At 51.7% G+C, this 26224-nt stretch overlaps 2 protein-coding genes across 8 annotated transcripts in view; one reads left to right on the forward strand and one right to left on the reverse strand.

Annotated features, from left to right (window-relative positions):
- The window catches only part of LOC117652337 (potassium voltage-gated channel subfamily KQT member 1-like), a 152988-nt gene that overhangs the window by 81904 nt on the left and 44860 nt on the right, over positions 1-26224 (reverse strand). The window lies entirely within an intron of this gene.
- The window catches only part of LOC117652339 (zinc finger protein 157-like), a 93767-nt gene continuing 80143 nt past the window's right edge, over positions 12601-26224 (forward strand). For both annotated transcript variants that reach the window (XM_034397179.1, XM_034397180.1), the window contains exons 1-2: positions 12601-12710; positions 13179-13356. The gene's annotated coding sequence lies outside the window, so the exon portion shown is untranslated. The remainder of the gene's footprint in view (positions 12711-13178; positions 13357-26224) is intronic.

The raw sequence follows: 26224 nt of genomic DNA on the forward strand, positions 1-26224 counted from the left end.
AATAGTGCCGCAGTAGAATGAGGGCACAGGAAAAACTCAGCCTCGTACCGATTATTTTGTCAGCGTAAACTGAGGTGACTTGAGACAGCAGAGGTTGCATGAGACATTTGATCGTAGTACTCTAATTATATTTTATTTTCGATTACTTTTTTCCAGTATAACTGAATGTCTCGTCAAAAAACAAACATTGATTTGGTCGCAGCTTTTTAGTGACCAAACACGTGGTTTCAAGTGTACCTCCTCGAGCTACTCCAAAATCGTCACAAGTTACGCCAGTTTACGGTGATGTGCTGACTTTTGGGTGCATCATTGGGCTTCAACAGAATATTAAATGACGTTTTAATCGATAGATAACTTGTTGACATTTTTATGTAGCTTACAAACGAAATGTTATTAATTAACACAATCGACGCAGTGCCTACAGAGAACGAGAGTAAAAGAAGATGGTTAAAAATACATGTCCGCAATTCCGAAGCAACTCTCACTCCCAGTTCTGGAAGAGGTTTTCCGCGTCCTCCACTCCACTGGGAACAACTTGGCTATCATTCCCCTCCTCTCGCCCACTCTCCCTCAAAACAGACCATCCATTTTTTTGTTGGCTTCAATCTTGCTCGCGGCGGCGGTTTACAAGCGCGGCGACGTCGAGGCGTAAACCGGGAGTCCGGCGAGGCCTGCGGCGTCGCGACGCGTCGCTGGGTCGTCGCTCCGGCGGACAGTGGGCCAGAAGACCGGTGGAGCGGCCAAAACTCTAGACGCGTTTTGAGCTCCAAAGTCGCTGAATGGGACTCGAACCGACCGTGTGACCCCACTAACGGATTGCTCTCCGAACAAGGAATCCATTGGTGGGGTCACGCGCTCGGTTCAAGTCCTCTTTAGCAACTCTGGAGTTCAAAACGCGTCCAGGACTTTGGCCGCCCCACCGGTCTTCTGGCCCACTGTGCGGCGTCGCCCCGTCCTATACCTCAGAGACATCGTCGGGCGACGCCACTACCCCGCCTTACCCCCGCGGCGACAGGCGCGCACTAAAAGCCAAAACTTTGCGGCAGATCGCGCCAACAACTTTTAATGGCGTTGTTGTGGGGTGGGGAGGGGTCGCGGGGGTCGGGCTGACCCCCGGCACCCGGACACCAAACAGCGAACGGGCAATCGGAACGCGAGTGCGGGCCGCGGACGGTTGGACAGTTGGTCGCCGCGCGAACACTGTGTCAACGAGACGGATTAAGCGCGTTACTTCACGTTTCCCGATTTTAGGGCGCCGTAAGGGTTAAGGGACCGTCCGGAAAGCCTCGTTAAGGACGCAGGGAGGAAAGGGGGCGGCGCAGGACGGACAGCGAAACGTTACTCAACCATGTTAGTCACACACCCTGAGGTATCAAACACACTAAATGTTTTTTTTTTTTGTACAAATCTTGTGCGAGACGTCACTGTGTTTTGTGCCGATGAACTTTATGTTCAAATTTGTACTCGACTTGGCACCAAAACGGGGAAATATGTGCATTTATTCGTGCGAATACAGTACAAAAAGTCCATCTGCTCCAAAAAACAACGTAACTTGACTGCGAAATTGAGCACATAAAGAGTCAACCGAAAAAGAGGCCGTTTAAGTCTATCTTGACGCACCTTGGGAGACCGAAAGAGAAGAAGTAGGAATATGCCTAATTTATTTAACGTAATATCTTCCAGCGCAATTTTACGCTTTGGCTGTTGCGTACAGCAGGGATCGAAAAGAGGCCAATTAAGTACTTTTGGCTGCTTCCAGAGCTGCTTTCTAAATTCTTAAATATTTCAAATTATTTAAACTAACTAATAATGAATCAGTTACGGGCTTAGAGTGACGTCACGTCACAGTCCGAGTGCACTTGGAGAGTGGTCGCACAGCGGGCCAGAAGACCGGCGCCTACGGCCAAAATCCAAGACGCGTTTAGAGCTCCAGAGCCGCCAAGCAGCACTCGAACCGGGCATGACCACACTAAATGTTTTGTATAATTTTGTACGAGACATAGCAGTTTTTGTGCACACGAACTTTTCGTACAAATTTGTACGAAAAACTGCACAAATTTCCCCTTTTTGTGCAAAATTTCGTACAAATTTGTACGAAAAATTCGTGTGCACAAAAAACTGAGATGTCTCGTACAAAATTTGTACAAAAACATTTAGTGTGACACAATTAATTAATTCCTGGGGTCACACGTTCGGTTCAAGTAGCATTTAGCAGCTCTGGGGCTGAAAACGAGTGGATTCTGACCGCCTCCACCGGTCTTCTGGCCCACTGCGGGCCGCACTGCTCGTTACTCGCTCGGCGAGGGCGTTTTAGGCTGCGGACCCCAACGAGGCCCTTGACGCCTCCAACCACTCACTCCGCGGCCAGCGCGGCGCGCCAAATGGACCCGCCTGGCCTCGCCTGGCACCCGTTCAAACGGATACTCGATAGCCGTGAGCGGGGGGACAGTTGTAGCGCCGCGCTGAGTGTTTTGCCGTCGCGGCCTGAAAGCTTATTGTAAAAGTATCGGTTTGAATTACGGGCGCGAAAGAGTCGGAGAAGGCCTCGGAGAAGGCAGTAGCCGCCCCTTTCCGAGGACGACGCGATCAGGATACGAAGAACGGCGAAAACGACGTTCATTTGATGTATCAAATATCAAAAAATGTGAGTGGCAGCATCGACTGCTGGTTAGAACTTTGATACTCTGACGCTTTAAAAAGTTGTCGATCGCAATTTTTCGGTCTTGTAACGCCACCGTGACACGTGACCGCCACACGGCCCTGACATCCACTCCCGAGATGATGCCCGAATAGTTGTTTTCCATGCAATCTTGTCACTGCGGACGACACGGGGACAGGCTCGGCGCCTTCCTGGCCAGGTGACCACACCCACCGATCTCTCTCTCTCTCTCTCACACACATCCTCCGCCAGTCTCTCTCTCTCTCTTTTCCTCTCTCCCTCCCTCCCTCTCTCTCTCTCTCTCTCTCTCTCTCTCACACACACCCTCCGCCAGTCTCTTCCTCCATCCCTCCCCCTCTCTCTCTCGCTCTCTCTCTCTCTCTCTCTCTCTCTCTCTCTCTCTCTCTCTCTCTCTCTCTCTCTCACACACACACACACACACACACAGACAGACACCCTCTGCCAGTCTCTCTCTGTCTCTCTCTCTCTCTCTCTCTCTCTCTCTCTCTCTCTCTCCTCTCCCCTCCGAACGCCGCTGCGGTCACGAAGCTAGCGCCGCATGTCAGTGGGGCTGGTGCCGTGGGAGTACCGTCCGCGGGGAGCACTGACAAGGTTACATAGCCGCCAACAACATTTCCCGCCAATAACATCGCCATCCTGCACTGCGCCCGGACCGAGAGGAGGCGGCGTGCTGCGTCACCTCTTATAGGCCATTATTTGCGAGTGCTTCTTTTTGGGGGAAGGGGAAATAGAACTCCGCACTCCCCTCCCCTTCAGATACAAGATAGGTCGCCTGGAAGTGCACTTCCATGGGAGTTAATACGCTTTAGTTTTACTCAAGGGGAAATCACTATGAATTTCGGTGTACAAATGCAATGAGTTTCAGTCGAATTTCGATGAATTTCGGGCAAAACCAACTGAATTTTGAGAAGAATTTCGATGCATTACATTAAATTTCATACGTTTCATGAATTTTAGCGTACAAATTTGGCTGGGGTTGTCGGTTTTACCAGTGTACCTTCCAGGCGACGTCCATTGCGACATCACTTCTCTACAAATCGAAGAGCGTACATTGTATGCTTTAACTGGAGCATGCCTGCCAAGCATGCACTTACTATTGCATACACGCCATTTACACGCTTCCTGATACAGGCAACTCCCTATCCCTTATGCACTAGATGCATGCTTCAGTTAGCGTGTACATGGCATGTAAGCAATGGTAAGTGCATGCTTGGCAGGCATGCGCTAGCTAGAGCGTGCTTGCAGGCATGCTCCAGTTAGAGCATACAATGTACGCTCTTCGATTTGAAGAGTACCCATTTACTGCCTTCCTCCCAGCGCCTGGCTGCATCTTCAGCGAAGGAGTTCGTCTACTGAGATTGGCGCAACAATGCGCTCTGGGCCGCCCCGGCGGCACGACAAGAGTGCGTGGTGTGCATGACGCGAGGCACTGGCAAAAAGTTGTCCGGGAGGCTGGGGTGACAAAAGGACATTGTGTTTCGTATCCCCATGGCAGCGGGGCAAAGGCAGGAAAGGGCGGCGGGGGAGGGAAGGGGAGGGCGGCGGGGGATCTAGCCCGGAGGGAAAATGCTACCGGATATTATGGCCCAGACTGCGTCCCAGAAACGCAATGGCGACGGGCCTCTCGCTCGCACCCTTGGGGCGGGGAGGGGCCCTGTGACGCCAGCGCGGGCACTCCCCCCGCCGTGGCATTCACTCGCCCCACGACGACATGTGTGTGTGTGTGTGTGTGTGCCTCCGCCTGGTATGAGTACGCTGATGCGTGTGTGAGTGATAGTAAGCGTATGCGGGCGTGTGTGTGTGTGTGTGCGTGCGCGCTCGTGTAAGGGAACGGAGCGTTGAGCGGCCCTCCCCACGGCCCTCGCCATCCATGCATGTGCCGTACGTGTGTCACGGTGTAGGAGGCCGGGGGACTAGGGGGGTGGGCGGTGGCGTTTGCAGCCCGCGCGCTATGGCGACGCGCTGCCACACTGGGAGGAGTAGCGGTCGAGGCTGAGCGTCGTGCGCCCGGAGGTAGGGCCCATTGGAAGCCACGGGGAGTTTGTCGGCGTGAATTTGGAATCTCTCGCCCGGCCTCTAGGCAGTAAGTTGACTGAACTTTTAATTCAGGGTTGTGTTTAAATTCCAGTGTAACCAGGCAGGGCACTGTTCTTTAACGAGCGTGCACTGGTAGCCTACGAATGTGACGTCACATTCGTTTGAATGTGAATTTTGTCAGGTTCGCTTGAATATGATGTCACATTCGTTGGAATGTTGATCCACGTTCAAATGAACGTGACAGCCTCACCCTACTTAGACGGCCGAGTCACGTCGCAACGAATGTGACATCGTTTTCAAACGAACGTGACAAAATTCACATTGTCACATTCGTTGGCTACCAGTGTTACATTCGTCAGAATGTGAATTGAGTACTCGCACAAAACAAAGGCAATCGTTCCCAAATGCCAAATTTTGGCATTCTCGGGGGGCAATCGGGGGCCAGAAGGCCAAAATTCAGTAGTACCCGAAACAGAGCGCGCCACTGGAGTGGCAAGCAAACTCACCAATGGAATTGCAGTGTACCTGAGGAGTCCACACCATTAGCCTGAGTGGCTGATCCAAGTCTCCCGGTCCACCTGCGCCCCACCATGTCCCACCACGCCGCGCCCCGCCGGGCCGCCCACGCCCCGCCGTGTCGCGCAAGATAATGCTTGTACAGATCTTTTCCCGGGTGACAGGCCCGGCGCGGATCGAAGCTCGTTGTCCCCGCGCCAATCAGAAAAGTCGAATGTGCGGGGAGGGTTTTGAGGGCTTCCGGCGATTTCGAGTTGATTGCCCACTTGGAGGGGATTGCAATGCGGATTGCGGACACGTCGGGAGATTCGATTCGACAGCCGGGCTGCGCCAGGCGGGGCCAGGCTGCCCCCGCACGCAAACCGCCGTGTGTAGACCGAGCACTCCGACCGCCGAGCCGACCGCCAATGCGTCGTCCGGGTGCAGTGCGCGGGTACACTCTGAAAGCCGTGCGAAGAAAGCAGACACTCCATCGAAATTTGTGCAAACATTCATCGAAAACAAACGTGGTCCATGCCACACACGATTAAAACGGTACCTGGTCTATGGACTGTCAGTGGGTAATGTGCACCACCCCTGAAATTCCTCTCAACTATCGTTTTGAGCCAAGTTACATACGACTTCGGATCCTAGTGGCAGACACGCTTTTCGAGGTAGCCGCTGGGTGACATCACCGATCATTCAAACGAATTTTAGGGGTGGTCCACATTCTCCACTGGTGGTCCATGTCACCCGCTTTTAAGGTAGGCAATTTCTAGGGAGTCCGCGGGAAAACCAGAGGAACCGTTTTTACCGTGCACCATCTGATGCGGTCAGAGTGCCACGTTGCTCTCATCAAATGGTGTGGTCATTGCACACCAGAACTGGTGTGGTCATTGCACACCAGAACTGGTGTGGTCATTGCACACCAGAACTGGTGTGGTCATTGCACACCAGATCACAAGCGCTGTCTAGCTCCTATCCTCATGGCACAAATGTGGTCACACAGGAGCGGTCAATGTACACCACGTGTATTCTCTGGAAAACGCCTATGTCTTAATCATAGGAAAAACAGGAAATGCTTTTACCGGGGAGACCAGGTTTAGATTTTCAGAGTTGAGCAACTTTTCTACTGTACTGAAAAGGTGCTCCTGCGTAACAACACTCATTTTCATGGTTCACTTCACATGAATTTGTGAATTTAAAAACGTATGCTCAATTTCGTCCACAAAACCTGCATACTATTTGCGGTAAACATACTCTCAGCACGTTATTAACTTTTTGATCATTTTGACAGTACTTATGCAAGTAATTTGTGCAACCATAATACGTACTTTTCCTTTTTAAAGAACTACTTAGGAAATATTAAATAATGTATTAAGAATTTTGTTTTGTACTTAATTTTACAAATCTAATTAGTCATATACTTACTGAGAAAATATTAAGCATTATTGTCGTTTGAATACGTAATTAATGAGGAAAAAGTCAGTAACCTGCTGAGAGTGTGAGTGATCTCATTCAAAGAGGTGTTGTCAGGAAAAATGTTTGTCGGGATACGACAAGGCAGATTGTACCAGGCAGACTCAGAATAGAGGCCACATACGCGTCCACAAAGTACCCAAAGCTCGGGCTTTGGAAAGTCGTCATCACCTTGCCGGGATCTCGGCCGATAAAGCCCTCACATTAGCCATGATAATGAATCTTTTATCCCCTCCGTCGATTCTGAGTCTGTTCGAACTGCCGAAACCGGCGGCGGCTCGACCGCAACTCTATGGCAAGCGGCGCCCCGCTCGGCGAGCGGCAGCGCGAGGTAGTCAATTATTCGTACCCGGATCCTCAATGAAATTCCCAGGTGCGGGTACAGAGGGGGGAGAAGGGTGGAAGGGGTTGCAACCCCCACCCCACCCCACCCACAAAAGCACCAGCAAAGAAAGGTAGGCAAAAGACATGCTTTTGAGTAGGAACGCTGTGCGTTCCGCCCAGACCGATAGAAAGGTAGATTCCGATGCGGCCTTTGGGCGAGGAAAACGGGGGAGGGGGGAGAAGAAACACTTACATCCTTCTTACAGGAACTAAGTCACTCTTAGCACGTTACTGACATTTTTATCATTAATTCCGTATTCGTATAAGCAACAATAATACTTTGTATTTTCTAAGCAAGTATGATTAATTTCCTTTATAAAATTATGTACAAAACTATGTCAGTACATTAATTAATATTTCCTAAGTAGTTCTTTAAAAAATGAAAAGTAAGTACAATGGTTTCACAAATTATTTGCGTAAGTACTGACAAAATGAACGATATGTCTTTGGCCTACATTTTTGCGGCTGACTATAGGCACCATTTGAGAGGGGAGTTGGGCAGGGAGTAAAAACCCGTCTCTAGATCCGCCCCTAGAAATTCCAAACGGCGGCATCGTGCATCCTCCGGCCGAGAGACTCGCTTCGGTTCGCGGCGCCGTGCGAGCCGAATCCCCGGAAGTCGAGTTAGGACGGAGCAGGACGCTCTGGTGATCATCGGGTCGCCGGCCCAGCCTCCCTCCCCGTCTCGGATCCCCTCGTCCTGATTGGTCGGCAGCCTTCCGATGTAGCGGTGGAAATAAAGTACAGTAGTCGTAGCTCGCTTCCGCCCGGAAGGCCTCTGCAGGGGTCCATATCCGGGGCCCGCCTCACACGACGCCCGCGGCGGTCTCACAGTGGGCCAGAAGACCGGCGGAGGCGGCCAAAACTCTAGACGCGTTTTGAGCTCCAGAGTCGCTAAACAGGACTCGAACCGAGCGTGTGACCCCATCAATGGGTTCCTCGTTCGAAGGGCAATCCATTGGTGGGGTCACACGTTCGGGTTGAGTCTCATTCAGCTACTCTGGAGCTCAAAACGCGTCTAGAGTTTTGGCCGCCCCACCGGTCTTCTGGCCCACTGTGCGTCTCGGGGCGCAGAGTCGTTGCCGCTCTGTCTCTCTCGCACCCAAGCGGGACGCCCTTGAGTGTGAGAGAAACAGCGCGATGAAAAGGACTCTCTGTCTGCAGTGGCCTCACAGCAGCGGGGGGCTACTTAGCGTCCTTGTCGCTGAGTGAAATAAATCACACTCCGGCCCGGCGCGTGCGGCAGGCTGATGCCGTGAGTGCGACAGAGACAGAGCGCGGTCGGGCGCGGCAATCTCTGCGGACTCTCCATGTCGGACTGCAAATAACCGGGCGGGTATCGGTCGTCCGACTGACACCGATTCCGAGCCCGCCGTCCCGGAGGGGCTTTAAAGCATCAAGGCAGCGAGGCAGCGATGGACGAGCCGAGCGCAGCGCCCAGCGGCAAAGCTGCGGCTCCATGGGGACGTTCTTTTGGACGTGCTACGCACACCGCGCTCTCTTCCGGCCACAGTTAAAAACAGACGCGCTCCACAACCTGAAGTGTGCATCTACTGTCCATTCGCTCGCTCATCCCTGAGCCAGCGGCGACCAAAGGAAAAGTTAAGCAGCCAAACCCCACCGGGGGCCTCATGGGGAAAAAAGTATGAACAATGACAGTAAGTACATGAACATTAAGCGAGCAGTGCTCTGTGGTTGCCCCTGGTTGTCCCTCGTGGTACTCTTAATGTTGTACAGAGAAGATTCTCCGGGTGAACCTAACCTAACCATATTTTGGTGGTGCAGCTGAGTTCATAACACGGCAAAAGTACCGCCTGGGATTCCCAGACGCATCATGGGGAAAAGGGCCTATTTTCCAGGCACCGCCTGGGAATCCCAGGCGGTACTTTTGCCGTGAACATACCATGGAGAATTCACGGAACCTTACAGACATCTTGACGAATTTCGTTGGTATTATGGAGAAAACAATCTCCACCGTAATAGATTGGCGCAGCCTTTCACCATGAGACATTTTCAGTGTAAAGCACCGGGCTGATTTCGCTTACTGTTTCCTCGCATCCCCCTTCGAACAAGCTTTCGAACGCCCCTCGAGTGGGTGGGACGGAGCCCCCGTCCGGAATCGGTCCGCTGCCCGCGCCGCTGCTGAGCTCGGTGCCGGGCCGAGCCGGGCCGAGCCAGACGCGAAGGCATTGTGCTGCATCAAGGGGCACCGTCACCGTGTTTGTAGGGCCGTGTCTGGCGGTCTCCCTGCCTTCACCCTGTCTTCGCCTTGCCTTTGCCCTGCCTTTTGCCCTGCCACATTGAATACGAAGTAAAACTTGTCAAAAAGTTGAATGCCACTAAAAAGTCCTCTTATTTCTCCCGCTTTATCCATATGTTCATTCAAAATTCGTATTTGTATTTCAGAGAAATGATGTTGGTTTTCTCAAATCCATTCACAAACGAATTTGGAGGAAATTTCCACGTTATTCGCTCTTTGAATCACAAGTAGCCATTGAGACACAGAAATCGGATTTTCATAACCACCCCATTGAAAGGGATGACGGGTGCTGGAGCCCCACCAAATTGTGGACCACCGATTCGTATCAATCGGACAGCACGAAAAACGGGCGGGAAGGAGAATCAAGTTGCCACCAGTTGAGCGAACGTATGGGCCGCAGTTCCGCGCACCTTTTGTCTGTGCAACGCCTGTACAGCTGGGGTTGCACTCTGAAAACCTGTTCTCCGACTATTGCGCCTCTGATTTATCGAGAATCAGCTGAAAACAGACGAAACCCACCAAATAAAGGCCAAAATACGTAGAATTTTGGCGGTTACTCTACAAGTATGCGAGCGATTGCCGACAGGGAGACCCAGTGCATACCCTCTCAATGGAAGGGTTGCAGTCAGAATTTAAGAATCGCAATATTTTCTGACTATCTCAAAATATGCCGTTTTCAAAAGTCTTTTTCGGCCTTTTTCGTTGAAGATTTCCTTGTTTTCAAAAGACGTCTTTAAGGTTGTTTTGGGAATTATATTTTTGGAAATGTGACAACAATAAAAAAGGCAGCACTGAAAAAAAACAGGTTAGGAAATCTTTTAAGACTACGTCACTAAAATTGTGCCAAGGCATTGAATCTCGAAGTAGTGGCAGATACTCACTTCATCTCTTTTTAGTCTCTTTTGGTGTAACCTTTTTTTTTTTAAAGGTGTATAAATTCAGAATGTAGTAAAAAGAAGGATAGGTACTGGGCGGGTCCCGGGTTTTGAGAGTGCATACCTTCCCGAGCACGCACTGTGCGAAAAAACCACAGTAAATCCCGTTAATTTTTTTGCCGGGATTTACTGTAGTTCAGGACACAGTATTTACTGTGCCTGGTTACAGCATTTACTGTACCTGGTACAGGATATTCCGTACTCCACTCCTGTGGTAACAGTAAATCCCGTACAAAGTACAGTAGATCCTGTAAAAAAAGTACAGTAAATCCCGTACTCTGAACTACAGTGACAGCTGTACGAATCACTACAGGATTTACTGTGATTTTTTTCCCACAGTGCGCCTGACCAAATCACCGTCCACGAACCAGCACCATTCCGCTACGGCGGACGGCGAAAGGGCGTCGTCGCTCTGCTCCAGGGCCTGGAGGGCCTGGAGGGGCCTCCAGGCCCTGCAGGACCTCCGGGGAGGGCGCCGTTAGAGGGCGGTAACAGCGCAGGCCTGGCGGCGGGCCCGACAGGCACAGTCCTTGTCTGCAGTGACAAGGTGGAGTAAAACGACGCCGGAGTGACCATTCTCGCCGGGCGGCACTTGCCGACGCTGGAGCAAGTCAACAGCAGGTGGATGCGAACCGTGTTCTGTCTCTCTCGCACCTGGACGTGAGAGCGAGAGACCGAGAAAAGCGCATTTTGGAACGGGCTGACAGTGTGGCAGCGACGTGACCTTTCGGTCGGCCGTATTTACATCCGTCCCGAACCCTTCGACGAGGGCAGCGACAGTTCGAGCGAAGCCCAAGCGGCCAGCGGCAGTTCCGCGACATTTCCTCCAAGATTTGTTTGCCTTTAATCGAATCCGAGCGGCAGTGGGCGGCCCAGCTGGCTGACTCCGAGAGAGTCGTTCTCGCCGCCCCGTCTCTCTCGCACTCGTGGGACGTTCCGGGTGGGCGCGAGGGAGGCGGAGTGACGGAAACGACTACTCTCGGAATGCGTCTGCAGAACGGCCCAGGTCAACCTGCGGACCCCTTCCCCCTCCCACGGGTCGGGTGCCAGGCGGCTCCGGTCCGGATCAGTCCTCGTGTATTTAGGGGGGCAGAACCGTTCGGAAGTTCAAACATTTTAGATTGGACGAGCGCACCGGCAAGAGAGCGAGGAGGCGACGGCGGAGGGGAGACTCCGTGACGCCGCGCGCGAGGCCGCCGGTGTGTTCGCGAAAGTGGCGAAAAGGAGGGAAAACCGGCGAGAGCAAGACACCGGGCACACGGGGCAAGAACGAAAAAATTTCGAGCATAGAAGGTTGTCGGAATGTGCAACACGAGGTGTGAGTCGCTCTGCGACCTGCACCCTCAACTCCTTACTAAGTATTTTGAGCATACATACAAACTTATTTACTTTGTTATACGAAGAAATAGTTCGTAAATTATTAATCATTTTCTTTGTAAGCTTATTTGCGCTCAAAATACTTTGTTATAACAAACTGCTTTGCTTTGTAAGGCCTGGAATGTTTTGTAAGGTTTCCTCAGTGTGGTAAGTTTTGCTTGCCACAAATTTGGCGAGCCGTTTAGCTTTGCTCGGAGATCTTCATGAGCTTACCAAAATTTGGCGGGCTGGGTGGCATTTCAGGGCCAAGCTTGGCAATTTTTTGGCATTCAAAACGGCTTGCCAAATTTGTGGCAAGCAAACTTACCACCGGCTTTGCAGAGCACCCTTTTTCTTTAATATCGTTAGGTACCGCTAAGCAACTTAACAATGAGGAAATTAAATAAGATACATCTTATTCTACATGTAGGAAGAGAGCAAGGCAGCGCGTTTGGAAAAGGTTTTAAAGGTCACGGGACCGTAACGTGACCTTCGTCCCTTGCGTAACACGTGCTCACCGAAGACCTCTCTCAGGCCTCCCGCGGATCGTGGCTCCCGATAAAACAATTAGTCCAAGTAGTGACTGTGGCCTGAGCCCCCAGTAATCCAGGTGGGGCACCATATGCACACAAACTAGCGCGGGAGGGTGGGGGAACCGAGGAGAAGTGGCGAGGGGGGAAGAGGGGTAAGCAGGGGGGAGGGTGCAAGGATGCGTGGGCTGAGGTGGCCGTCTAGATGTGGGGATATATGAGCCAGGGGGTCTGGCTTACTGCAGCCCCCGGTGGATTTGTGCAGACAGCACAGCCGTGGAGGCCGCGCCAGGCTCCGCGGTGTAGCCGAGCAGGGCTGCGGGGGAGCCGACGTGGTGCCGAAGAGCTACCCCTCCATCAGCCCAGGGGCGGATCCAGTTGGGGGAAGGGGGCGGGGCAGGACAATGGACCCCCTTCGGCCACTGTAGCAGCTCGGAAGGTCGGCGTAGCCTCACTTCGCCCCCATGCGTAGGCAAAATGTGCTTTTGCCCCTAGTTCGAAGACCGGCTCTGCGACTGCGAGCCAGCCATCCCGGCGAGCCCCGGACCTGCACTGTGCGAAAAAAACACAGTGAATCCCGTTAATTTTTTTGCCGGGATTTACTGTAGTTCAGAACACAGGATTTACCGTGCCTGGCTACAGTAGCTACTGTACCTGGTACAGGATATTCCGTACTCCACTCCTGTGGTACAGTAAATCCCGTACAAAGTACAGTAGATCCTGTTAAAAAAGTACAGTAAATCCTGTACTCTGAACTACAGTGACGGCTGTACTAATCACTACAGGATTTCACCGGTAAAACTGAAGCGTAGTTGTATGCTTGATTCAAGCATACAACTACGCTTGAAGACTTTACGCTTGACGTCAAGCGTAGAGAAGAAATTCTCCCATGCATTTAGATTGGCGGGAGAGGGGCAAAATAGAGAACTATGCTTGAAACCGAGCGTAGTTCTACTACGCTTGAAGAAAGGCGTAAAACTACGCTTGAGTTCTACCAGTGTTACTGTGATTTTTTCCCACAGTGTGCGCGTGACCAGACGAGCAGCACATCCCATCTCTCGGCAGTCCCTAACGGTGTGCCACCGGGGAAGCGAGGGTACTTGCGTGAAGGCAGGACATCCGACCGTCCTCATACCCCACATCTCCCTTGTTCACCGGTGTTCAGCGCTCCTGGAGAGGCAGAAGTGTGAGGAGCTCTGAGTGAGTACAACGACTACTGCGTGTGACTAACTGTGACTTGCCCTTTCAGTCGTTGCCGAGTGAAGAACGAAAATAGTAAAACAAGAAAGCCAGGAACCATAGTAGGAACGTTTCACCTTGTTCCTCGTTTTGTGATCACTTATGTTCTTGACTCGGCGATGATTCAAAGGGTGCAAGGCAGTTAAGCAAAGGGGCTGATAAGCACTGCAGCGACATGAGACAACAAAGGATATAAGTGTTTCGTTAAGGGTACGTTTATGAACTAAGTTACGCAGGTCTGCGAGGTTCAAATTTGAGGGCATGTTTCGAGCAGGCCTGGCGTAACGTAAAAATCCCGTTTGAACCGTAAATTGAGCGCTTCATAGGGGGACTAGGTGTCCAAGAGGGTCCATAAGTGCATACATCACGTTATATCTAAAGGCGGTACTGTGCAAATCCAAGTGCAGGACAGGTCGACACTTTTATGAGTAGACCACTTTGTCCTACGCTTGCAAGTGTCGACCAGTAGTGTCCGACGCCTGCATCTATAGGACACTGTTTATCCCACGGCGAACTACATATAGTTTCCTGCTGTGACCCCACACTTCCAGCCATCGGACAAGCTGTCGTCGACACTTGTAGGTGTCGAAGACTGCGGTGCGGTTGACACTGAAAAGCGTCGGACGTGATCGACGTCGCTTACTTCTCTCCGACCATAGCTCGCAATACCACAGTCTTTTTTTTACCTTGCCCACTGGGAAAATTCGTTATCATTATTTATGACAAAAACGTGGATGATATTTTCACCACTTTCAAATTATGACAATCTCATCACAAATTGATGATATTTTCATCAAAGCTCCTATTCTTATTGCGTGGGCGTGACAACAATGTCATCAATTGTTTTGATGACATCGTTGTAAGGAAAATTTTCCGTGAAATTTTCATGAAGTGACGACTCGAATTTTCTCAGCGCGTGCCGCCCTTGTCACCAGGTTAGGGGCTCTGACTGTTAAGACGGTCCGCGGCACGGGCGGGGGAGGCTCGGACGGGCATCGCGTGAAAGGCGTCCTTTCCCGACAGTGCCGCAGAGGCATTAGACAGTAAGATTGCCGGCCAACAGCGGGCCGCCTCTCAGTAATCAGTCGCATTCCCACGCCGCCAAGAAGTGTCCCCGGCACGCAAAGGAGTGCCGTCGCCGGCCGGACGCTGCAGCGCTCTGATGCGTGCTCTGGCTCCTTTAGAATTATGCTGTACTTTTAGGTTACTTTTGACATGATTTATTTTGTTTTAGAAAGAGGTTACTCCCACAGCGCAAAGTGCACTGTCGAAAAATCAGGAGAACTTGCTGGGACAGAAATTGCCTCCACTTAGCAGAAAATTCCATTTTTAATAAGTTTTTGGCAGGGATGTAGTACTTAAAAATAGTTATGGAATCACGAAACCTCCAGAAACGACAGAAGGCGCTTCGTAACGCACTGTCAGGGTATGCCCAGTCTGTGTTGACAGTGTTGTACGCTTCATACGACCTAGCTTGTGATAGGTACAAAGCATGTAGATTGTTATACGAAGAAATACTTTTTAAGTTAGGAATACTTGTATGCTCAAAATATTTTGTTATGCCAAACTACTTTTCTTTGGAAGGCCTGAAATAGTTCGTAAGGTTTCCAGAGTGTGGAGTCGCAATTAAAAGTTTAAATGCCGAGCCAGGTTGCCACGCCACCGTATGGCCTCTCGCTCGTCCGATGGAAGTGCCATCAAGGTCCTGCTCGTTTCTTTTGCGCCTCGTTTTTGCTTGCCGCTGACGATGTTGTTCTGGCGGGCCACCTGCAGGGTTCTCTCGCGGTGCACACGCACTCCGTGACCGTCACAGTGGGCCACACACGCACCTGGAACAGAAGAAACAGGGCGTCAGTTGGGATAAACGAGGTGAAAATGTGTGTGTGTGAGGGGAAGGGGGGGGGGTAGGGGAGAGGGCACAAGGTGCTACAGGGCGTTTTCTTGATAGACGGCACCTTGGGTCCGTCTGGTCGCTGGTGATACACCAACCTTCGACCTTCAACCTGTATGTCCGTCTGCCGGTCTCTCCGTCAACCCACCCGTCTATCTGCCTGCCGGTAGGTCTCCGTCAACCTGACCGTGTGGACTCTGCTGGTCTCTCCGTTAACCTGTCTGTCTGCCGGTCTCTCCGTCAACCCATCCGTTTTTCTGCTGGTCTCTCAGTGAACTTGTTCGTCTCTCCGTCAATCTGTCCATGTGTCTGCTGGTCTCTCTGTCAACCTGTCCGTTTGTCTGCTGGTCTGGTCTCTCCGTCAACCTGTCCGTCTGTCTGCTGGTCTGGTCTCCTTGTCAACCTGTCCCTCTGTCTGCTGGTCTTTCTGTCAGCCTGTCCGTCTGTCTGCCTGGCTAAACCACCAGGCGGCCGTGCCATTTCCCGCGCGACTGCGTCTTTGACTCCGGCAGAATGCCGTCCGAGTCGAAGCCAGTAGTGCCTCTCCCGGGTGGGATGCTCTGGTAGGGCGGACGCTAGCGGGTACACTGCAAACACGAGTGCCGAGCTGTGAATACCCGCTGACAGTACCGTCCGCCCCTTCCGACACGTCAAGTGCCGCCCTGAGATCCAAGGGGATGTCTTTTTATGTTCAAGAGGTTTGCGTCAATTTTCAAAGATGCCCTGGTTGAGATTACTCAACAAAAAGGACTCGTGTCTCAACGAGAAATGTCAACTTAAGTCATTGGTTACCAAGACATTCTATTTGGTTCCAAGGAGTCGTTTTCCCTTTTTATTTTTCACTCCTATTTCCATTCCAGCCATTCGCAGTGTACGGCACGGAGAAACCGGGCGACGAGGACGAAGGAATTCATTTAGCATTGGCGGAGAATGCGACAGGAATGCCTTCCTCGTCGGGCCACTCGTCTCCCAGTCCCAAAAAACCATGGAGCACATGGGGTCCCATGGATGACTTCCCACGAGACGATGATCTTTCGCCATGGAAATTTAGGAAAACACCACGAGCACTCTTACACCACGGCATGGGGCGACAAATAATTCCGTGGTGAAAGAACCACCATGGTGTCTATCGTCATGGTGAAGCATGGCTTCCCCATGGTGGCGCTCGCACCATGGTAACGTGCTCTTGCCCGTGCGTTGAAGTCTCCAGAGATAATTCAGAATCCCTCTGCAACTTGAAAACTACTAGAGACTAGAGGACGGCACCGTCCACGTGATCCGCTGAAGTACCGTCCGCCTTGACACGTCAAGTGCGCCCTGAGATCCAGGTGTCTTTTTAGTTCAGAGGTTTGGAATTTTCAAAGATGCCCTGGTGAGAACTCCATGTGTCTAACGAGAAATGTAAATTTGGTCATTGACCAGTACATCTATTTGGTCCAAAGTCAGATTTCCCTGTTTTTTTCACCCCATTTAAAAGGTCGGCCGGAAAACCGGGGCGAGGACAAGGAATTCTTTAGCAATCGCAGGAGATGCACAGGAATGCCTTCCTCGTCGGGCCACTCGTCTCATAATCGACGCAGGGAACGGCCTGGAATGCCGAAACGCCCTTTGAAAGCCCCGCCTGATTTCTCAGGTGGTTTGCCGACGCGAAGAAAAATTGTCCGGTTGGCAGCGGCCCTAGCAGCGCGGATAGCCCCCTGGACGATACCCTTTAGAGCTGCCCAGATAAATCAAGCTTCGATATCGTGGTGTGGGGGTTGCAGCGCTCCACGCTGGTCGCTGCGCCATGCAGCACAGCCAGGCTGACTCGCAGTCTAATGTGAGAGACTACGAGCCGGTATGATAAATTTTGTTGGGTCGCAGGGAATATGTTGTGCACGTTAAAGCCACCGTAGACTCCACTCCAAACCTAAGGAGGTTATTGGAATATCTTTTGAGGCGCGCGTGTCATACACCTAATTTGGCTTCTAAAACGGCGATGCTCTTCTTAAGTACATTACAAATGTAAGTGTGAGACTTTCTCGCACTGTTTGGTGCAAACCACATGGTGAGTGCGAGCCACGAGTGTGAGCCACGTTTGTCCCATGGTTGCAAGTGTAAGACACGGTTTGTCGTACACTTGCAAACGTGGGCTGTTGTGGCGTGGAACCACAGGGAATGATAGGCGGAAAGTGTAGGAAAAACCATGCCTCACACTTGTAAGCGTGAGAGTGGTTTGCACTTAACAGGGTGAGACTGTCTCCACGCTTAAATTTGCAGCGACTTTCTAAAAGATAGCTGAAACGCAGAAGAAAAAGTACAGGCCTTTGGGGAAGGTGCAGGAAGTGTTGTGGAACTTCAACAAACATCCCGAATATATGGACAGTGATTCAAAGTCCGCTTAGCGAAGGGGCCGGACCTCCTTCGTGGTACAGGGCTCACAGCTGGAGGCCCCAGAGTGGGGTAGTGGATATCGCTTCGCATCGGTTTGCATCCCCATTGTTTTCCCGGCGTACTCTTGCCACCGGTTGGACGCACAGGAAATTTCCTTGCTGAAACAGACGTCGGAGCTTGCAGTCAGCTTTGTTGCCCGTTACCATATTCACATATTTACTCCTCCTAAACCGACCCTTCTCGTCCAGCCTCGCCTTCCGGCTTAGTATCGCTCCGTCCCGTTCCATCCCGCTGGCCAGCATAACCTGTTCCATATTAATGGCCCTCTCTCCCTCCCCCCTCCCCCACCCCCTCCCCAAATCTCTCCTGGTCTGCCCGCCGCAGATCTGCTTTTAAATGAAATCACCCAGAGGTCGCTGCGGGCCGCTCGCGCTGAGAAAGTGTCCTCGACCTGAGCCAGCCATTACCAGGTTAGCAGTGTCCGCCGACATCGCTCGCTGCTACCCACCCAAAAACTACTCTGCTAAAGAAATCAGAATAAATTGCTCTCCAAAGCGTCTCAATATGATGAATATTCTCTTTATTATGGAGGTGAAGCTCACTTCGTATCTCACCTTTGAAAATTCATTGTTACCTTGCAACAGTTTGAAGAATTTATTTCATTTTATGGAGAAAAATCCCCATACCGCTAGGTTAGTGCAGCCTTATTGTAAGACGTTCCAAGTCTTCTTAGTTTTACCAGTTCATGAAACTAAAGTGTAACCGTGAGGTGGATGTCAAGAATTAAGTTACCCCTGCAGGGGTTGAGCTTGGAATAAAGCATGAGGAATTTCCCATGTACGTTCTTCAATTGAGGAAAATCAGAATGGGGGTGAGACGGTCTCGCTTGAAAACAAAGGGTAAAACCACGCTTTCGTTTTATCTGTGCGTTTGCACATCCAAGAGCAGGGGCTTTTTCCTATTTTTCTTTTTTTTTTGCCTTTTTCTTCAGTAGTAAATTTTGATGCGCGAAAATTATTTTACACAAAAGAAACATTTGGGTCAAGAAAGTCTCACGGTAAAAACGGTTCCTGGTTTTCCAAGGAACTCCCTGGAAATCGTCTATGTCTCTACCACAGGCTTCCTGGGAAAGCCACACGGTAACAACGGAACCTGGTTTTCCCAGGAAGCCAATGGGAAAGGCATAGGCGATTTCCAGGGAGCTCCTGGGAAAACCAGGAACCGTTCTTACCGTGGCATGTACCGTTTTTACCGTGTTGTTCTTTTTTCATCCATAGAGAGTTTATTTTTTTTTTGTTTTTGGTCAAAACAATTATTTTGGGGGAGTGTACACAGTCCGCTCAGAAACCGCCGAGGAAACCGCGCTGGCTGGAGGTGGTCCGGGCCTTAGCCAGGGCAGTCGGCGGGGCGCGGAAGCCCAACGACGACCCGCTGTAGCAATCGACCACTTGAAACACGCCGTAAGCGGCGCAGCCACCATTGAGGACCGGCAAGCATTCGGCAGACTGATTCCGAAGGCTCGTTTCGTCGCTCCGTCTCTGTCGCACTCACGGGGCGTCCCGTGGGGGTGCGAGAGAGACAGAGTGACGAAATAATTCTTGGGAACGAGGCGGCGGGACGCCGAGGTGCCGCGTGAATGGCTCGGGGGAGCCAAAGGGCGGGCCGCGGAGAAGGGCAGGCAGTAGACCGAGAGCGGTTTTCGTCGTGCTGTCTCTCCCGCACTCGTTGGGCGTTTCCTCGGGTGCGACAGAGACGGGGCGACGAAAAGGACTCGAAATGGGTCTGCAGGGCTGCGTGACGCCTACCTCGCGGAACCACCCATCAAGCCATCCATCACACCGCCAATACGCCGAGCGATACGCCCTGCCCGGCGGCAGCGGCTCGAGGGGCAGTGGCGGATCCAGAGCCGGCCCGCGGAGGGCAAAGAAGCACTTTTTGCCTTCCCTTTCAGTCGCCTAACTAGAGGCATCATCCCTCCCCCTGCAATGAATCCGCGCCAGTCGACGGACGAAAAGACCACGATCTGTATCGGGCTGCAGACCGATTTCGAGAGCCGTTTTCGTCGCTCTGTCTCTCTCACACCTATACGAGACGCCCCATGAGTGCGAGCGAGACAGAGCGACGAGAAGGACTCCAGTCCGCAGGAAACGGATCGGGCTGTTTGCGGCGCACTGCTGCACCGGCCTGCATCACGACAGGAAGGGGAAAGACAGATAGGAAATAATTGTCGACAAGCCGCGCAGGGCCGCCCGTTTCCAGCCGTCCGCAGCCAGTGGCGGACTCAGAGGGGTTGGGGAGGGGGAGGGGGGGGGCAATTTTTGCAACATGGCCTCGGAGTTGGGGAGGGGGGGCAATTTTTGCAACATGGCCTCAGATCTTCGGAAAAATCCCGAAACCTTCTGTGTTTCTAGTTTCAATGATTTTCCATCAGGTGTAGCATCATTACACCCCTTTGAAATACGAAGCCTCCGGTTATTTCCGAAAAAGCTTCGGGGCACACTTTCAGGCTTGTTTGAAAATTTTTTAGTGTTTTTTTTAGGGGTTTTTTCATTTTTATTAACAGTGTATGACAAAAATCTATTTTCATCCAAGCTGGTGACACACAACTACTGCGGCGCGGAACTGGAAGGATCAGGATCGTTGTTTTCCTCGTCTTTTATTATTGGCGTTGAAGTTTTACCGTTTTATTTTACGGAAGCTTTTTTTCTCTAACAGAGTACGCAATGCACAGCGGCTCATGCGCCGGATCCGGAAGGCTGTGGAGCGAACTGGGAGAGGGGGCAAGGGTGGGGGAGGGGGCAGGTTCGTGCAACGAGGGCTGTTGTGACAGTGTCCCAGCTGCAAATCAGATCTGTTCTCTCACTCGTCCGTTCGTTCGTGCCTCTGCGTGATATACTCTGGAAATCAAACTTACGCACTGTGAAATGTCCACGTACGATGTGCCTCATGATTGCGTAAATAAAAGACATCGGGGTCTTTTGCTTCTCTGTATTGTGAAAATATATTGCGGATTCTTCAGTACCCACGCTAATTCCTTTGTACAATTTTTGCAAGTGATTTTGTGGGATTTCGCGGGTATTCACTTTTCGTATAAATTCACCCGTGAAACTAAGCCATAGTATTTCCCTCTACTTTCAAGCGTAATCACTTTATGCTTACTTTATGCTTGAAATCTGTCAAGATTCCTCCTAACTAAATCCATGGGGTGCCATCTTCTCTAAGCTTGATTTCAAGCGTAACGTCTTCAAGCGTAACTCAATGCTTGACGCAAGCAGTTACGCTTTAGTTTTACCAGTGTTTGAACTGGATTTTGCACGAATGTGAATGATTTTGCGTACAGATTTGTACGAAAAAGTTCGCAGGTTTCAAATTGTGTGAAGACACTAGGAGCGCAGTAGGAATTTGCACTCCGAATAACAGTGAACAAGGAACCGGAGCGCCTGCCAACTACGGGCTGCACCGCGCGCCGAACACAGACGTTGAGCGCGTTGCCTACCCTCCAGTTCGCAGGCGCTCGGCTCGCACGGGACGTGGCGTGATGGTCGCGTCCCCTCGGTTTTCCCTGATCGACTAATGCGCAAGGAGGGTTGATCTGCTCCGTTCTCCAGAACAATTCAAACAGGTTTACCCTAAAGCTTCACTCTCAGCACGTTACTGACTCTTTTCACATTAATTACGTACAGTATTCTCCCGCATTAGGTCGATTCGCAATAAGTCGTTTTCATGTGACGGCCCCCGCTTACGCACGGGGGTTTATGGCCCGGCGAGCTCGACCCTCGGGGATGATTGACAGGGGTCCTCCGTGCCGCCAGGTCGAAAACGCGCGAACCCGGGCGCTGACGGGACCCCGAACCGCAGTGCCGACCTGGCCAGGTAGCGTGGACCCGCAAGGCGCCGGTCGGCACAGCGTTTCGGGTCACTCCAGTGTAGGACCCAAGGGCCGGCTAATGGTTTTATGGCCTTCCCGAGCTCGGAGCACTGCCGGAGCCCGGCCTTCGCACCATGTGCTGTTCGGTTTTCGTGTTCGTTATAGTCCGAGATCCGGTCCCGAGCCCTCGACCTATTGCGGGAGAATACTGTATTCGTAAAAGTAGTACTTTCTAAGAAAGCACACTCTTAGAACCCTACGAAGTATTTTGATCATACATACGTACAAACTAATTTACCTTGTTATACGAACAAATAGTTCGTAAATTACGAAGTATTTTTTTTGTAAGCTTATGTACGCTCAAAATTCTTTGTTCTAACAAACTGCTTTTCTCTGCAAGGCCTGAAATAGTTTGTAATGTTTTCTCAGTGTATGAATAATTTCTTTCGTAAAATTATGTACAAAACCAAATTGTGAGTACATTATTATCTCCTAAGTAGATCTTCAAAAAGGGAAAAGGACGTAGTATGGTTGCACAAATTATTTGCATAACTACTGACAAAATGAGCAAAAAGTCAGTAACGTGCTGAGAGTGTTAGCTCATTACTTCCAGTTGTGTTTTGAATGAAAATGAAAAACTTAGCCGATTTGGATTGTGCCCCAAAAGAGGTTAGTCGTCTGTTCGCTAGCTACTTTGCTTGCTTCAGCTAGGCGAGGAAGTAATGCTCGTGGGCCCTGCGTGGACTGTGTCGGCCTGTGCGAGCATCAATCATGCCGTGTGTGACAGAGACACTGTGAGTGCGCGGCGCTCAGCCACGGTGCCACGGAGAAAAGAACGGAACGTCCGTACTTGCTCCATTTGAACCCATGTAAACGGGTACGGGAAAAACTACGGAAGTTCCGTAGTTGGGAAGTACGGACGGTCCAGGCAAATTATTGACCAGACATGTTCCGTACTTTTTCTGTACTTTTTTTCTAACTGTGTGCAGTGAAACAACTCTAGAATTCCGTTGTACCCGTATCTGCCCCTTCGTCGATGAAATAAAACTTACATTTCAACTAGTGCAGTGAAAAAAAAAAACTTTTACTGACATTTGAATCAGTTCATAAAAACAACTTTTACTACAACCTAAATTAAGTTGAGACTACTTATACCAGCACCTGAATCAGTTCGAACCCCAATAACTGGTGAATAAGTTGACTAACGAACGCAGCAATAATTTTAGAACAACTTTCACTGACACCTGGCCTAAAATGGTTGATAGCAGCCATTCCGAACGATGAATCTGTCTATGTCAGCGATAGCCATTTTAAAAAGTGTAGGATGAATTACTCAGATCAAGTGAAAACTCCTATCCGATTAGGCACGGTGCAGCCTCTATAGTTGCCGATACACGCGAAAAATAAAAACTTGCGAATCACCAGAACAGTCTTGTCAACAACCCCGGCGCGCAGGCGCGTTGTCGGGCGTTGCCCACGCACTGTGGGGTCAGTATCAGCGGAGGCCGCCGGCCCGAATGGTTCTTTATCATCGAATCTATCGCCGGCATCGTTACTATTGACCTATCCACGCGGTTATTGGCTTGTACTGTACTCCATCTTGCTTAATGTTCTCATCGAGCGGTCGCGCCGCAGACTGGTTCCGAGAGTCGCTTTCGCCGCGCTCTGTCTCTCTCGCACTCGTGGAGCGCCCTGTACGGGTGCGAGAGGGACAGACCGGCCAAAGCGTTTCTCTGAATCAGCCCCTAGAGGGCTGCACAGTGGGCCAGAAGACCGGTGGAGGCGGCCAAAACTCTAAACTTGTTTTGAGCTCCAGAGTCGCTAAATGGAGCTCGAACCGAACGTGTGACCCCACCAATGGATTGCTCTCCGAACGAGGAATCCATTGGTGGGGTCACACGTTCGGTTCGAGTCCCATTTAGCGACTCTGAAGCTCAAAACGCGTTTAGAGTTTTGGCCGCCTCCACCGGTCTTCTGGCCCACTGTGGGCTGCGCCACCTCACCCCACCACCGCCGAGGACCTTTCGGCTTTCTGCGCTCGCGGGCTGCACTGCTGGATTTACCATACTTTTCGCATTCCGCATTTGGCATGCCGCGCCGTGCATGTCGCCGTGCCCTTTCGCGGCGTCCCGCTTTATTAGGCCCGGCCATCCAGATGCCCGTTAAAAGATTCACGTTCCGCTAGTGGCGCACAGTGGGCCAGAAGACCGGTGGAGGCGGCAAAAATTCCAGACGCGTTTTGAGCTCCAGAATCGAAATGGAACTCGAATCGAACATGTGACCCCACCAATGGATTGCTCTTCGAACGAGGAATCCATTGGTGGGGTCACACGCTAGGTTCGATTCCTGTTTAGCGACTCCTGAGCTCAAAACGCGTCTAGAGTTCTTGCTGCCTCCACCGGTCTTCTGGCCCACTGTATGGCGCCACGGCACGGCTGTGGAACTCTTTGATGAGCACCGCCGATGGAGCGGGTAGCCGCTAATGGCCGACCGGCAAACCAGTACGCAGGAGCCGCGGCCAGCTCGCTGACATTTTTGACGACATTCAATGACATTTTGGGGCGATGGCGAGGCGGCAATGCGGCGGCCGAAACCGCTGCGCTGCGCGCTGCTGCGAGGTGGGAGGGAGATCGCACCCCAATCACGGGCAGACGAATAGGAGACGGCGTTCTTCCGCTGCACAATGGGGCTTCAAGTGTCTTGAATCTATTTCATTCGGAACAACACTGGTACAGAGCAACTATTTGTACACTACTAAAATTTACGGATGAAAAAAGTCTCATCCACGATTTTTTCCCAAAACGCCAACAAATTTTGACTACGCTTCCAGCCCACTGCGCACCGCACAGGCGGTACGACGCTCCAGGCCGTCGACCGTCGCGTCTGTCTGCCGTGGTTCTTCCTCGCTGCACCCCCGGCACACAGTGGGCCAGAAGACCGGTGGAGGCGGCCAAAACTCAAGACGCGTTTTGAGCTCCAGAGTCGCTAAATGGGACCCGAACCGAACGTGTGACCCCATCAATAGATTCCTCGTTCGGAGAGCAATTCATGGTGGGGTCACACGTCCGGTTCGAGTCCTGTTTAGCGACTCTGGAGCTCAAAACGCGTCTAGAGTTTTGGCCGCCTCTCTGGCCCACTGTGCGGCGTGTGGCGTGCCAGTACACTGCCGGTAGGCGTGCCGTGGCCCCATGTCCGCCCGTGCACGGCCGTGGCGCGGAGGGTCAGCGGCCTGGTCCATCCCCCTCCCCTCGACCGCGCGTGCAGGCGTCGGGGCCCCTGCAGGGGTCGTGCCCGGTCTGCTCGCAACATGAGTTAAGTGGCCCCACAGTCCCACCCTCCGAAATCCCAGCTGCAGCTTCTTTGTCCGCTTGTCCCCCGCCCCCTGCACCCCACCTTCTTGTCAACCCACTGCCCCCACCCCCCATCTTTCTCCTCAGGACCCTAGAATGAGAATAAGAGCGAGCGCAGACGACTGAACTTGGCCGCACGATGCGCGTCTGGAACGATGAGTATGTGGAAGGGACAGCCTCTGCCCCCTCCTTTTCCTCCTCACTCACTCCCCCCAACACCACACACACACACACACACACACACACACACACACACACACACACACACACACGCACACACACACAGGGAGAGAGCGGGCATGTGACCCCGCGTGGTCCGGTCGTGGCCCCGGACGGAATAGAGCCCGTGGGCGGCCTGCCTTAGTGCTTTACCGACTGGAGATGTGAACTTGCGATGGGGTACTCCCCCCCCCTCTCCCTTTCTGGCAATTAGCTTCAACCCCACTTGGGCCCCTCTTGGGCCGCGCGGGCTGCAGGGTTCCTGTGCGCTGCGTGATTTTTTTTCTGTCCCGTTTACTTGACCCGTTTTACGATCGCGGGGCGGGATCCGCCCTGTGGCTGTACTCGCGACGATCACAGACTCACCCGAAAAGGGCACTCTCAAACCCGTGATCCATCTATTTCGCTCTATTCCGCATTCAAAATATTGGAGTTTGGTTGAAAAAAAAGACAACTAAACGACGTATTTTCTCATTTCAAATGAGTTTCGCATTGTGTACGGCGTATAGCCTGTCTTCGTCAGGAATTGATTGTGTTCCGACCTCGCCGGAGAGGCAACAAGTTGAGTTTTGGTCAACGTTTCCCTTAAAAATGAAATAACTTGAATTTGGAAAAAAAAACTGTGCAATTTTTTTTAAGGTGTTCCGTTTTTGGACCCCGCACCGTGCCGTTCTCTTCGGTTCCCGCTGCCCTTTGCATTGCAGTGGCTAGAAGGCCATCGCCCCATTCATGCTGCAGCACTTGCAGTCCCTTTCTGGGTAATTGAAGTCCAGGACCGAATGCCGCATGCCGGCCCACCTCCGTGTTTTATTGCTTCGCCTTGCTTCGGCTTGCTGCCCCATGGAGCCAGCCGGCCGGGGATCTCGAATGGCAGAAGATCCCATATTAAGGAACGCTGTCGTCCTTCTCCAGGTCTTTCGTTTCCACTTAACCTAACCTTTCCGAGCTCTGCAAATCGATTTGTCCGTTCTCTTGCACCTCCAGTGGCGCTCCGTTCCGAATGTCGACATTTGGCCTTCTAGTCTCACTCTCAAAACTTTAGGAACTATTTTGTGCTACATTAATAAAAGTAGCTTGTTATAACAAGTTTTTGGGAGCAGTTTACTAGAAACCTGTCTACTAAGTACA

The sequence above is a fragment of the Thrips palmi genome, unplaced genomic scaffold (assembly GCF_012932325.1).
Source record: "Thrips palmi isolate BJ-2018 unplaced genomic scaffold, TpBJ-2018v1 HiC_scaffold_7, whole genome shotgun sequence".
In the NCBI taxonomy this organism is placed as follows: Eukaryota; Metazoa; Arthropoda; class Insecta; order Thysanoptera; family Thripidae; genus Thrips; species Thrips palmi.